General features: G+C 46.7%; 1 protein-coding gene across 1 annotated transcript in view; it reads left to right on the forward strand.

Moving 5' to 3' along the window:
• The window catches only part of appl2 (adaptor protein, phosphotyrosine interaction, PH domain and leucine zipper containing 2), a 230,723-nt gene that overhangs the window by 179,331 nt on the left and 37,158 nt on the right, over nt 1-14,234 (forward strand). The window lies entirely within an intron of this gene.

Raw genomic sequence — 14,234 nt, forward strand, 5'->3', positions numbered from 1 at the left:
TGAGATCCAAGGGAAAGTAGCAAGATAGATTCATCATTGGCTCATTGACAGGAAGCCTATGATAATGGTTGATACATGTTTTTGTGACTGGAAATGGGATTTTGCTGTGCTCAATATATATTGTTCCTATATCAAGACAAATACTTAAATGTAGGGGGTCACATTTAAGATGTTTGCAAGTGGTTGATAGTGAGGAAAAACACTGTCGGAAGATATCGATGGATTGGGCAGCTGGGCATTAAATGTGGCAGATGGACTTCAATCTGGGGAAGTATGAGGACAAACATGGCAGGGGAATACAGCACAAATGGTAAGCATCTGAGAATAAAACAAAGAACAGTACAGTACAGGAACAGGCCCTTCGCCCACCAAGTCTGCTTCGATCACATGGTCCTAACTAGACCAACTTACTGCCTGTATGCCTCTATTCCCCGCCTGTTCATGTGTTTATCCAGATAAGTCTTAAATGTGGCGAACGTGTCTGCCTCAACCACCTCACTTGGCAGTGAATTCCAGGCCCCCAACACTTTCTGTGTAACTGTGTAAAAAACTTCCCCCGCACATCTCTACTGAACCTTTTCCCCCTTATCTTGAACTTGTGCCCGCTTGTAATTGTCTTTTCTGGCCTGGGAAAAGCTTCCAACTGCCCAACTTATCTGTGCCCCTCATAATTTTATAAACTTCTATCAGGCCTCAGCCTCCAGTCTTTCAAGGGAGAACCAATCCCAGATTATTCAATCTCTCCTCATAGCTATTACCCTCACCAAGGCAACATCCTGGTAAACTTTTTCTGTATTCTCTCCAACGCCTCCACGTCCTTCTGGTAGTGTGGTGACCAGAATTGGACACAGTGGCCGGGACTTTACGACCTCGTTTGGGCGAGATTCGTAAAATCACGTCTAAGGCCAACGGAGAATTTCGTCCTGCGAGCCTGGGCGGGCGTGCCGGTAAAATTCCAGCCAGTATTCCAAATGTGGCCTAACCAGTGTTTTATATAATTGTAACATAATTTGGCAACTTTTATACTCAATGCCCCGGCTGATGAAGACAAGCGTGCCATATGCTTTCTTCACCACCTTTTCCACGTGTACTGCCACTTTTAAGGATCATATAAACATAGAATCCCTACAATGCATGGGGTTATGGGGATAGGGCCTGGGTGTGATTGTGGTCAGTGAATGGCCCATCGAGTCTGCACCGACCACAATCACACCCAGGCCCTATCCCCATAACCCCATGCATTTACCCTAACTAGTCACCTTGACACTAAGGGGCAATTTAGCATGGCCAATCAATTTTAGCTATGAGAAATGGTTTTCTTTGGAACAGGGGAGACTAAGGAGAGATTTATTTGAGGTATATAAAATTATGATGTGCCTAGACAGAGTGGGTAAGCCCAGTTATTCTGTTATTAGAGAGGTTTTTTAAAAAATAGATTCAATGTAATTGGTAAAAGAGTTAGAACATAGAACATAGAAAGCCACAGCACAAACAGGCCCTTCGGCCCACAAGTTGCGCCGATCACATCCCCACCTCTAGGCCTATCTATAGCCCTCAATCCCATTAAATCCCATGTACTCATCCAGAAGTCTCTTAAAAGACCCCAACGAGTCTGCCTCCACCACCACCGACGTCAGCCGATTCCACTCACCCACCACCCTCTGAGTGAAAAACTTACCCCTGACATCCCCCCTGTACCTACCCCCCAGCACCTTAAACCTGTGTCCTCTCGTAGCAACCATTTCAGCCCTTGGAAATAGCCTCTGAGAGTCCACCCTATCCAGACCCCTCAACATCTTGTAAACCTCTATCAGGTCACCTCTCATCCTTCGTCTCTCCAGGGAGAAGAGACCAAGCTCCCTCAACCTATCCTCATAAGGCATGCCCCCCAATCCAGGCAACATCCTTGTAAATCTCCTCTGCACCCTTTCAATGGCTTCAACATCTTTCCTGTAATGAGGTGACCAGAACTGCGCGCAGTACTCCAAGTGGGGTCTAACCAGGGTCCTATAAAGCTGCAGCATTATCTCCCGACTCCTAAACTCAATCCCTCGATTAATGAAGGCTAGTACGCCATACGCCTTCTTGACCGCATCCTCCACCTGCGAGGCCGATTTAAGAGTCCTATGGACCCGGACCCCAAGGTCCTTCTGATCCTCTACACTGCTAAGAATGGTACCCTTCATTTTATACTGCTGCTCCATCCCATTGGATCTGCCAAAATGGATCACTACACACTTATCCGGGTTGAAGTCCATCTGCCACTTCTCCGCCCAGTCTTGCATTCTATCTATGTCTCGCTGCAACTTCTGACATCCCTCCAAACTATCCACAACACCACCTACCTTGGTGTCGTCAGCAAACTTACCAACCCATCCCTCCACTTCCTCATCCAGGTCATTTATGAAAATGACAAACAGCAAGGGTCCCAGAACAGATCCCTGGGGCACTCCACTGGTCACTGACCTCCATGCAGAGAAAGACCCCTCCACAGCCACTCTCTGCCTTCTGCAGGCAAGCCAGTTCTGGATCCACAAGGCAACAGCCCCTTGGATCCCATGCCCTCTCACTTTCTCAAGAAGTCTTGCATGGGGGACCTTATCGAACGCTTTGCTGAAGTCCATATAGACCACATCCACCGCTCTTCCTTCGTCAATGTGCTTGGTCACATTTTCAAAGAACTCAACCAGGCTCGTAAGGCACGACCTGCCCCTGACAAAGCCGTGCTGACTACTTTTGATCATACTAAACTTCTCTAGATGATCATAAATCCTGTCTCTCAGGATCCTCTCCATCAACTTACCAACCACTGAGGTTAGACTCACCGGTCGGTAATTTCCCGGGCTGTCCCTGTTCCCTTTCTTGAATATAGGGACCACATCCGCAATCCTCCAATCCTCCGGAACCTCTCCCGTCTCCATCGACGATGCAAAGATCATCGCCAAAGGCTCCGCAATCTCCTCCCTCGCCTCCCACAGTAACCTGGGGTACATCCCATCCGGTCCCGGCGACTTACCAACCTTGATGCCATTCAATAGTTCCAACACATCCTCTTTCTTTATGTCCACATGCTCGATCCTTTCTGTCCTCCGCAATCCAGCAGTACAACCACCCAGATCCCTTTCCACCGTGAATACCGAGGTAAAGTATTCATTAAGCACCTCCGCCATTTCTAACGGTTCCGCACAAACTTTTCCCCCTTCACCTTTTAAGGGTCCTATGCCTTCACATCTCATCCTTTTACTCTTGACATATTTGTAGAAAGCCTTGGGATTCTCCTTAATCTTACCCGCCAAGGTCTTCTCATGACCCCTTCTCGCTCTCCTAATTTCCTTCTTAAGCTCCTTCCTACATCGCGTATACTCCTCTAAATCCTTAACACCTCCTAGCTCTCTGAACCTTCTGTACGCCTCTCTTTTCTTATTTACCAGGTTCATCACAACCTTCGTGCACCACGGTTCCCGTACCCTACCAACACCCCCCTGTCTCATCGGAACGTTGTCATGCAGAGCTCCAGACAAACATTCCTTGAAAATCCTCCACTTTCCTTCGGTACTTTTCCCCAAGAATGCCTCCTTCCAATTTACCCATCTAATTTCCTCCCTGATGACACTGTATTTCCCTTTACTCCAGAGAAACACTTTCCTAGCCTGCCTGACCCTATCTCTTTCCAATGCTATCGTGAAGGAGATAGAATTATGATCGCTATCCCCAAGATGCTCACCCACCGAGAGATCCTCCACCTGTCCAGGTTCATTAGCCAGCACCAGATCAAGAACAGCCTCTCCTCTAGTAGGCTTATCCACATACTGTGTCAGGAAACTCTCCTGGACACACCTAACAAACTCCTCTCCATCCAAACCCCTAGCCCTAGGGATATTCCAATCTATGTTTGGGAAATTAAAATCTCCCATCATGACAACTCTGTTATTCCTACATCTCTCCAGGATCTGTTTCCCCATCTGCTCCTCAACATCTCTGTTACTATTGGGCGGCCTATAGAAAACACCCAGCAAAGTTACCGACCCCTTCCTGTTCCTAACCTCCACCCACAGAGATTCCGTAGTCAGTCCCTCCACGGCGTCCACCTTCTCTACAGCCGTGACACTATCCCTGATCAACAGTGCCACTCCCCCCCCTCTCTTGCCTCCCTCCCTGTCCTTCCTGAAACATCTAAAACCCGGCACCTGAAGCACCCAGTCCTGTCCCTGAGACATCCAAGTCTCCGTAATGGCCACCACATCACAATTCGAAGCAGCAATCCACGCTCCAAGCTCATCCACTTTATTCACTACACTCCTGGCATTAAAATAGACACATCTCAGACCTTCAGCCTGAGCACTTCCCTTCTCCCTCACTCGTCTAACCTCCCTCTTACCCTGTCTACATTCCTTATCTATTTGCGAGCTAACCTCCTCGCTCTCAGTCCCCTCATTTCGATTCCCTCCCCCCAACCTTTCTAGTTTAAAGTCTCACCAGTAGCCTTAGCCAACCTTCCCGCCAGGATATTGGTCCCCCTGGGATTCAAGTGCCACCCGTCTTTTTTAAACAGGTCACACCTGCCCCTAAAGAGGTCCCAATGATCCAAGTACCCAAATCCTTGTCCCTTGCTCCAGTCCCTCAGCCACGCATTAATTCTCCACCGATTCCTGTTCTCACTCTCCCGCGGCACAGGCAGCAATCCCGAGATTACTACCTTTGCATTCCTCTTTCTCAGCTGTCTACCCAACTCCCTATATTCTCTTTTCATGACCCCTTCCCTCTTCCTACCTATGTCAGCAGTACCTATATGCATCACGACCTTGGGCTCCTCTCCCTCCCCCTTCAGGATTTCTGGGACTCGACCAGAGACATCCCGGACCCCTGCACCAGGGAGGCAAATCACCATCCGAGAGTCCCGTCTGTGTCCGCAAAAACGCCTATCTGACCCTCTCACCGTAGAGTCCCCAATTAGCACTACCCTCCTTTCCTTACCCCTTTGCACTACTGGGCCAGGCTCAGCTCCAGAGACACTGCCACCGCTGCTTCCCCCAGGTGGGCTGTCCACCCCAGTAGTACTCAGACAGGAGTACTTATTATTAAGGGGCACATCCACCGGGGTGCTCACCATCACCTGAGCTTTCTCCTTCCTCACTGTTACCCAGTTACCCTCCTCCCGTGGTCCCGGTGTGACCACCTGCCGATAGCTCCTGTCAATGACCTCCTCACTATCCCTAACCCGGCGAAGGTCCTCGAGCTGCAATTCCAGTTCCCTAACATGGTCCCTTAGGAACCGCAGCTCAACACACCCAGCACAGATATGGTCGTCTGGGAGGCTAGGAGCCTCCAGGACCTCCCACATCCTACATTGGGAACAACATACTGGCCTGACAGTCATAATTGCCCTTTTAAACACAGGGAAAAAAGTGAATGAAGATTATTCCTCTCTGTTCCAAATTATTTCTACCAAGGTACCCGGAGAAAAGTAACGTATAAATAAAATTTTTTAAAAATAAGAAACTCACCCCTGCTCGCCCTTTCTGCCTAAGCCCGATGAGCCAAAGCCCCTCAGTTCTCACTCAGCTCCGTCTCACTCCGCTGCCCGCTCCCAACGCTGCCCGCTAGATAGTGGGACCTGCCTTTTAAACCTCCTGTGCACTAAAAAAAAACTCAAGAGACCCTTCCCAGTAAACCCCGCGGCCACTGCCGGTTGCGCGCCAAAATTTAAAACTAAATAAAATAAATAAATAAATAACACCCGCGGGAAAGTACTTAAAACTAATTCTTACCCCAAAAATCCTGTCACCATAGTTAGAAGAGAATTATGGATTGTTTCCTTTCAGCTGAAGGGTGGGTGGTTCTGGAACTGAGGCAGAAACCTTCACAGTATTTTGAAAACATGTGAGTAAGAGCTTGGAGGAGCTATAACCTACAAGACTACAGACTAAGTGCCAGAAGATTCTGAGATTTAATTGTATTAGCAACCCATTTCTAAAATGTTGCAGTCCAACCCCAGAAGGAATCATGGATACACATCATAAAGCTGCCTGAAAACCTTCATTTTATTACACCACTAAAAAATATTACTTTTAGTTAAAGACAATTTATTTTCAGCAAAACAGATCCCACTAAAAATATCACACCCATTTAGACCATAGATATCATAGAATCCCAACATGCAGAAGGATGCCATTCGGCCCATCGAGTCTGCGCCAACTCTCTGAACCACACATATTTACCTCGCTAATCCCCCAACTAACACATCTTGAGACACTTATGAGCAATTTAGAACAAAGAACGAAGAAAATTACAGCACAGGAACAGGCCCTTTGGCCCTCCAAGCCTGCACCGACCATGCTGCCCGACTTAACTAAAACCCCCTACCCTTCTGGGGACCATATCCCTCTATTCCCATCCTATCCATGTATTATCCAGACGCCCCTTAAAACTGACTATTGTATCTGCTTCCACTACCTCCCCCGACAGCGAGTTCCAGGCATCCACCACCCTCTGTGTAAAAGAACTTGCCTCGTACGTCTCCTTTAAACCCTGCCCCTCGCACCTTAAACCTGTGCCCCCAAGTAATTGACTGTCCCACCCCGGGAAAAAAGTTCTGACTATCCACTCTGTCCATGCCCCTAATAATCTTGTAGACTTCTATCAGGTCGCCCCTCAACCACCGTCGTTCCAGTGAGAACAAACCAAGTTTCTTCAACCTCTCCTCATAGCTAATGCCCTCCATACCAGGCAACATGCTGGTAAATCTCTCCAAAGTCTCCACATCTTTCTGGTAATGTGGCAACCAGAATTGAACACTACATTCCAAGTGCGGCCTAACTAAGGTTCTGTAAAGCTGCAACACGACTTGCCAATTTTTAAACTCAATACCCCGGCCGATGAAGACAAGTATACCGTATGCCTTCTTGACTACCTTCTCCACCTGCATTGCCACTTTCAGTGACCTGTGTACCTGTACACCCAGATCCCTCTGCCTATCAATACTCTAAAGGGTTTTGCCATTTACTGCATGTTTCTTATCTGTATTAGATCTTCCAAAATGCATTACCTCACATTTGTCCGGATTAAACTCCATCAGTATCTCCCCACCCAAACTTCCAACCGATCTATATCCTGCTGTATTCTCTGACGGTCCTCATCGCTATCCGCAAATCCAACAATCTTTGTGTCGTCCGCAAACTTACTAATCAAACCAGTTACACTTTCCTTCAAATCAATTATATATATATATATTACAAACAGCAAAGGTCCCAGCACTGATCCCCAAGGAACGCCACTTGTCACAGCCCTCCATTGCGAAACACACCCTTCCACTGCTACCCCTTTGTCTTCTATGACCGAACCAGTTCTGTATCCACCTTGCCAGCTCATCTCTGATCCCATGCAAGTTCACCTTCTGCACCAGTCTGCCATGAGGGACTTTGTCAAAGGCCTTACTGAAGTCCATGTAGACAACATCCACTGCCCTACCCTCACCAATCATCTTCGTCACTTCCTCAAAAAGCTCGATCAAGTTAGTGAGACATGACCTCCTCTTCACAAAACCATGTTGCCTCTCGCTAATGCATCCACTTATTTCCAAGTGGGAGTAAATCCTGTCTCGAAGAATCCTCTCCAATAATTTCCCTCCCACTGACGTAAGACTCACCGGCCTGTAATTACCTGGATAATTCTTGCTACCCTTGCTAAACAAAGGAACAACATTGGCTATTACCCAATCCTCTGGGACCACCCCTGTAAGAAGTCTCACAACACCAGGTTAAAGTCCAACAGGTTTATTTGGTAGCAAATATGAGACCTTGTGAGACTTCTTAACCTGGTGTTGTGAGACTTCTTACTGTGTTCACCCCAGTCCAACGCCAGCATTTCCACATCATGACTACCACCCCTGTAACCAGTGAGAATACAAAGATTTCTCTCAAGGCCCCAGTAATTTCCTCCCTTGCCTCTCTCAGTATTTTGGGGTATATCCCATCAGGCCCTGGGGATTTGTCTACCTAAATGTTTCTTCAGAACCCCAATACCTCCTCCTTTTTGATCTCAACATGACTCAATCTAAACATCCTTCACCAGACTCATCATCCACCAAGTCCTTCTCTTTGGTGAATATTGACACAAAGTACTCATTTAATACCTCGCCCATTTCCTCTGGCTCCATGCATAGATTCCCTCCCTTGTCCTTGAGTGGGCCAACCCTCTCCCTGGCTACCCTCTTGCTCTTTATATATGTATAAAAAACCTTGGGATTTTCCTTAATTCTGCTGGCCAATGATTTTCTGTGACCCCTTTTAGCCCTCCTTACTCCTTGCTGAAGTTTCTTTCTACTTTCTTTGTATTCCACACTTGCTTCGTGTGTTCCCAGCCTCCTAACCTTGGCAAATGCTTCCCTTTTCTCTTTGAATAGGCTCGCAATATCTCTCGTTATCCAAGGTTCACAAAACTTGCCATACTTATCCTTCATCCTTACAGGAATGTGCCGGTCCTGAATCCCTACCAACTTACACTTGAAAGCCTCTCACACGCCAGATGTTGATTTGTCCTCAAACATCTGCCCCCAATCTACATTCCTAATATTGTTGTAATTAGCCTACCCCCAGTTTAGCAACTTAACTTGGGGACTACATTTTTCTTTATCCATCAGTACCTAAAGCTTACTGAATTGTGGTCACTGTTCCCCAACTGCTCCCCTACTGAAACGTCGACCACCTGGCCGGTCTCATTCCCCAATACCAGGTCCAGTATGGCCCCTCCCCTAGTTAGACTATCTACATACTGTTTCAAGAAGCTCTCCTGGATGCTCCTTACAAACTCTGCCCCATCCATGCCCCTAGCACTAAGTGAGTCCCAGTCAATATAGGGCAAGTTAAAATCTGCCTACATAGCTGTTCCTCTATCTCCCGCTGGCTGTTGGGCAGCCTATAGTAAACCCCCAACATTGTGACCACACCCTTCCTATTCCTGAGCTCTACCTATATTGCCTCGCTGTATGAACCCTCCGAGGTGTCCTCCCGCAGTACAGCTGTGATATTCTCCTTAACCAGTAGTGCAATTCCCCCACCCATTTTACATCCCCCTCTATCCCACCTGAAACATCTGTATCCTGGAATGTTAAGCTACCAATCCTGTCCTTCCCTTAACCAATTCTCTGTAATGGCAACAATATCATAGTTCCGAGTTCGAATCCAAGCTCTAAGTTCATCTGCCTTACCTGTTACACTTCTCGCATTGAAACAAATGCACTTCAATCCACCAGACCCTCTTTGATTAGCAACAACACCCTACGTGCTCTTTCTCTGAGTCTTACTGGTCCTACTCTCTGGTTCCCCTTCAGTTTAATTGGCCTTTGCTTTGGTTTCCACCCCCTTGCCAAACTAGTTTAAATCCTCCCATGTGACACTAGCAAACCTCCCGGCCAGAATATTTATGCCTTTCTAGTTTGGATGCAACCCGTCCTTCTTGTACAGGTCCCACCTGCCTCTAAAGAGACCCCAATGGTCCAGATATCATAGAAATCATAGAATCATAGAAACCCTACAGTGCAGAAGGAGGCCATTCGGCCCATCGAGTCTGCACCGACCACAATCCCACCCAGGCCCTACATATTTACCCGCTAATCCCTCTAACCTACGCATCTCAGGGGCAATTTTAACCTGGCCAATCAACCTAACCCGCACATCTTTGGACTGTGGGAGGAAACCGGAGCACCCGGAGGAAACCCACGCAAACACGAGGAGAATGTGCAAACTCCACACAGACAGTGACCCGAGCCGGGAATCGAACCCGGGACCCTGGAGCTGTGAAGCAGCAGTGCTAACCACTGTGCTACCGTGCCGCCCCATATCTGAAACCCTCCCTCCTACACCAGCTATTTAGTCACATGTTGAGCTGCACTATCTTTCTATTCCTAGCTGGAACATAGCTGAGGGAGTAATCCTGAGATTACAACCCAAGAGGTCCTGCTTTTTAACTTTTTACCTAACTCCCTAAACTTCTGCTGCAGGACCTCATCATTCTTCCTGCCTATGCCATTAGTACCAATATGTACACGACCACTGGCTGTTCACCCTCTCCCTTCAGAATGCTTTCTGCCCATTCAGAGACATCCTGGACCCTGGCACCATCCTGGAGTCTCTTTACATCCACAGAAGCACCTATCTGCACCCCTAACTATAGAGTCCCCTATAATTATTGCTCTAGTGCTCTTTGTCCCTCCCTGCTTAACAACAGAGCCAGCCGTGGTACCACTGCTCTGACTGCTGCTGCTGTTATCCCCTGATAGGCCATCTCCCCCAACAGTATCCAAAATGGTATACTTGTTAGAGAGAGGGACGACCACAGGGGATTCCTGCACTGACTGCCTGCCCCTTCTGGCGGTCACCCATCTATCTGACTGCACTTTCGGTGGACCATGTCTCTAAAGCACCTATCTATGATGCTTTCCGCCTCCTTCATGCTCCTAAGTGCATCCAGCTGCTGCTCCAACCTATCCATGCGGTCTGTAAGGAGCTGTAATTGGGTGCAATTCCTGCAGATGTAGTCGTTGGAAGCGTCACGGATCTCCCACATCTCATAAGTGCAACACTTAACCCCACTGACTGACATTCCTAGCACCAATTAAATTATTTAAGAAAATTTATAAAACTCTTACCTTCATTTTTACCTTCTCACAGTGGCCTTTTTTCTTTGGTTGAAGGAGGGAGGGAGGGAAACACTAATGTAATGTTTCGGGTTTACCGCTCCTTGACACCAGATCTTCCACTTCCCACTTCTTGGTAGATGTTGCTGGACCAACTTCTCCCAGAATGCACCAGTGAAGTCCCTCAGCCGCTTCTACCAGATGCTGTAACTCCTATTTATCACTGAAGTTTTAGCATGGCCAATCCACCTAACCTGCACATCTTTGGAGTATGGGAAGAAACTGGAGCACCCGGAGGAAACCCATGCAAACACGAGGAGAATGTGCAAATCCCACACGGACAGTCACCCAAGGCCAGAATTGAACCCGGGCGCTGTGAGGCAGCAGTGCTAACCACACAGTCGTTTCCATAGTCTGCATTTTTGCGATGTTGAGAGGTTTCAAAAACAATTCTGTGAAGATTATTGCCCTGCAGAAATGGGACTTTTCTGTCAATTGATTGAACTTCAATCATTTCTCATAGCCCCCCCTGCAGCCCCCTCCCCGGCCCCCAATGAATCTGTGACTGAAAGAGCCAAAAAGAGTTTGCGTTGCTTTTGCAGCTGTGGGAATGTCCACTCTAACATCTTTATCACTCTTCAAAACCAGCCTCACCTCACGTTAGCCTATCCACAAAGACTTCTTCAGTACAAACCCACCTATGTGACACAGCTGGTTGCCCCTTATCTGGTATCTCAGAATAATTTCCAAACTCTGTCCAACTATCTATTTCCTCTTTTCCGGCCTCTCTTAGTTTATTCCCAAATTTATTGACAACTACCAAAGTTTCCCGATCTTAAGGATTTCTGCTTTAGTCTATTCCAAACTGTTCTGTGGCCTTTATTTCATTGTCCAGTCTGTTCAACTACTTTCAATTTTATATTTGTCCAAAGTGTTCCCTTTCCCCGGTATCTGATCATTTTATGACACAAGAGTCACTTCCAAACCTACTATCAGTATTTACATTTTCTTACTGCACTCCTTCACTCCATTCTACCAATTCATGAACCCTACTTCTTGGCCATGAACATTTATCTAATATTTAATCCATGTTTCACAATTGTACATCCCTTCATTCTTAGACCCCTCTGGAGTATACACTCTGAACAGTTGTCTTTTGGGTGTGATGGGTCTGTCTGTGTGTCATAATCACTCACATTTCACTATCCAACCCTTGACCTACAGCACTCTGTTCATCAGGACCCCCAGACACCTCTCTTTAAAGTGCTTGTTTACTTCTATCAGCTGCTCAAAATCTGAGATTTTGTATAAAATTGTGAGGAATGCACCATAATAATTTGATTGCAATGTTTGATAGGTACTGTCTTGCCATCCTGATCTATTACTTTACCAGGGCCTCTCCATTCTTTGTAACCTTACTTTTCATTGTATGCTAAATCTCCTGAACTAAACTCTGTCTCAGATGGCCATGTACAATGTTTCCAGCGCTGTCGGAATTTTCTCTGAGACCTCAACCTTGATGAAAGCCAGCTTTCCGAGTTGTAAAACATTCAGATGAGAAGAAATAATGGAAATAATTGTAAGACCTTCTGGTGCAGGAGGATATGATGTGGAGGTGCCGGCGTTGAACTGGGGTTAGCACAGTAAGAAGTCTCACAACACCAGGTTAAAGTCCAACAGGTTTATTTGGTAGCAAACTGTTGGGTTGGGATTCGCATTCTAATCAGTATTCTGTAACTTGATTTTGTGTCTCTGTGCACTGTTTGAGAGCACATTTCCACTCCATCTGACGAAGGATCAGTGCTCCGAAAGCTAATGGTATTTGCTACCAAATAAACCTGTTGGACTTTAACCTGGTGTTGTTAAAACTCTTACTGTGTTCACCCCAGTCCAACGCCGGCATCTCCACATCATTTTGTACACCCACAGTGTTGTTAGGGCAGGAGTTCCAGGATTTTGACCCAACGACAGTGAACGAATGGCAATATATTTCCAAGTCAGGATAGTAAGTGACTTGGAAACCTCCCAAGTGGGGCCTTGCCAGGTATCTGCTGCTCTTGCCCTCCTAGGTGGTAGAGGTCTCAGGTTTGCAAGGTCTGCTCTGGGGGCCTTGGTGAGTCAAAGGGTCCCTGCGTATGAATGTATGTTGCTTTTAACTAGCATAAAAGAGCCACATTATGTGTTTGACTGTGCAGGGACTCATTCTCTATAAGCAAAAATAATATGTCCAAACCTAGCAGTTATGGTGTATTACCCGGGAGCTTGTGAGCCTTTAGTTTCCCCATTGCTTTCTCCATGGCAACCCTTCAGCCAATCATTGGGGCCAATGGTGGCGTAGTGGCAGTGTCACTGGGTAGCAATCCTGCGGCCCAGGCTAATGCTGTAATGGGTTCAAATCCCACCACAGTAGCTGCTGGAATTTAAGTTCAATTAATAAATCTGGAATTGAAAGCTAGTCTCAGTAATGGTGACCAACTAACTCTCGTTGATTGCTGTAAAAACCATTCTGGCTCACTAGTGTCCTTTAGGGAAGGAAATGTGCTGCCTTTACCTGGTCTGACCTACATGTGACTCCAGATTCACGGCAATGTGGTTGACTCTTAATTGCCCTCTGAAATGGCCTAGCGAGCCACTCAACTCAATGGTAGTAAGGGATGTCCAATAAATGCTGGCCTTGCCAGCAATGCCCACACCCCAAGAAAGAATAAAAAGAAAAAGAAGTTAGTGTTGACTTGCCAACCCTTTTCTCATGTAGCATAAATTGATGTGATAGTTTGAAATTTGGCCTTCTTGCATTTGTCAAGGTGAGTACAGGAAGCAAAGCTTCAACAATATTCAGCTTGTGTACTACCAAGTGACTACAAGTTTCTCTCTTTTTAAACAAAATCTGAAATAGCTTAGTCCCTTTAATTTAGCCAGATATGGTTCTATATTCCTATAATTTACACTGATAATTGTCCTGCATCCCTTTATATTGCTCTGACAGGACCCTGTATCCCTTTAGCGAACTCTGAGCCAGCCCCGTATCCCTTGGACTAACACTGATCCTGATGTGGTTGTATATTTTTCATTGAGGATACAAAGTAATTTGCATACATTGACATGAACATAGAACAGTACAACACAGTACAGGCCCTTCGGCCCACGATGTAGTGTCGACCTTTTCCGAAACCACGATCAAGCTATCCCACTCCCTATCATTCTAGTGTGCTCCATGTGCCTATCCAATAACCGCTTGAAAGTTCCTAAAGTGTCCGACTCCACTATCACAGCAGGCAGTCCATTCCACACCCCAACCACTCTGTGAGTAAAGAACCTACCTCGTACATCCCTCCTATATCTTCCACCACGAACCTTATAGTTATGCCCCCTAGTAACAGCTACATCCACCCAAGGAAATAGTCTCTGAACGTCCACTCTATCTATCCCCCTCATCATCTTATAAACCTCTATTAAGTCGCCTCTCATCCTCCTCCGCTCCCTCAACCTTTCCTCATAAGACCTACCCTCCAAACCAGGCAGCATCCTGGTAAATCTCCTTTGCACTCTTCCCAATGCTTCCACATCCTTCTTATAGTGTGGTGATCAGAACTGCACACAA

The sequence above is a fragment of the Mustelus asterias genome, chromosome 19 (assembly GCF_964213995.1).
Source record: "Mustelus asterias chromosome 19, sMusAst1.hap1.1, whole genome shotgun sequence".
Classification (NCBI taxonomy): domain Eukaryota; kingdom Metazoa; phylum Chordata; class Chondrichthyes; order Carcharhiniformes; family Triakidae; genus Mustelus; species Mustelus asterias.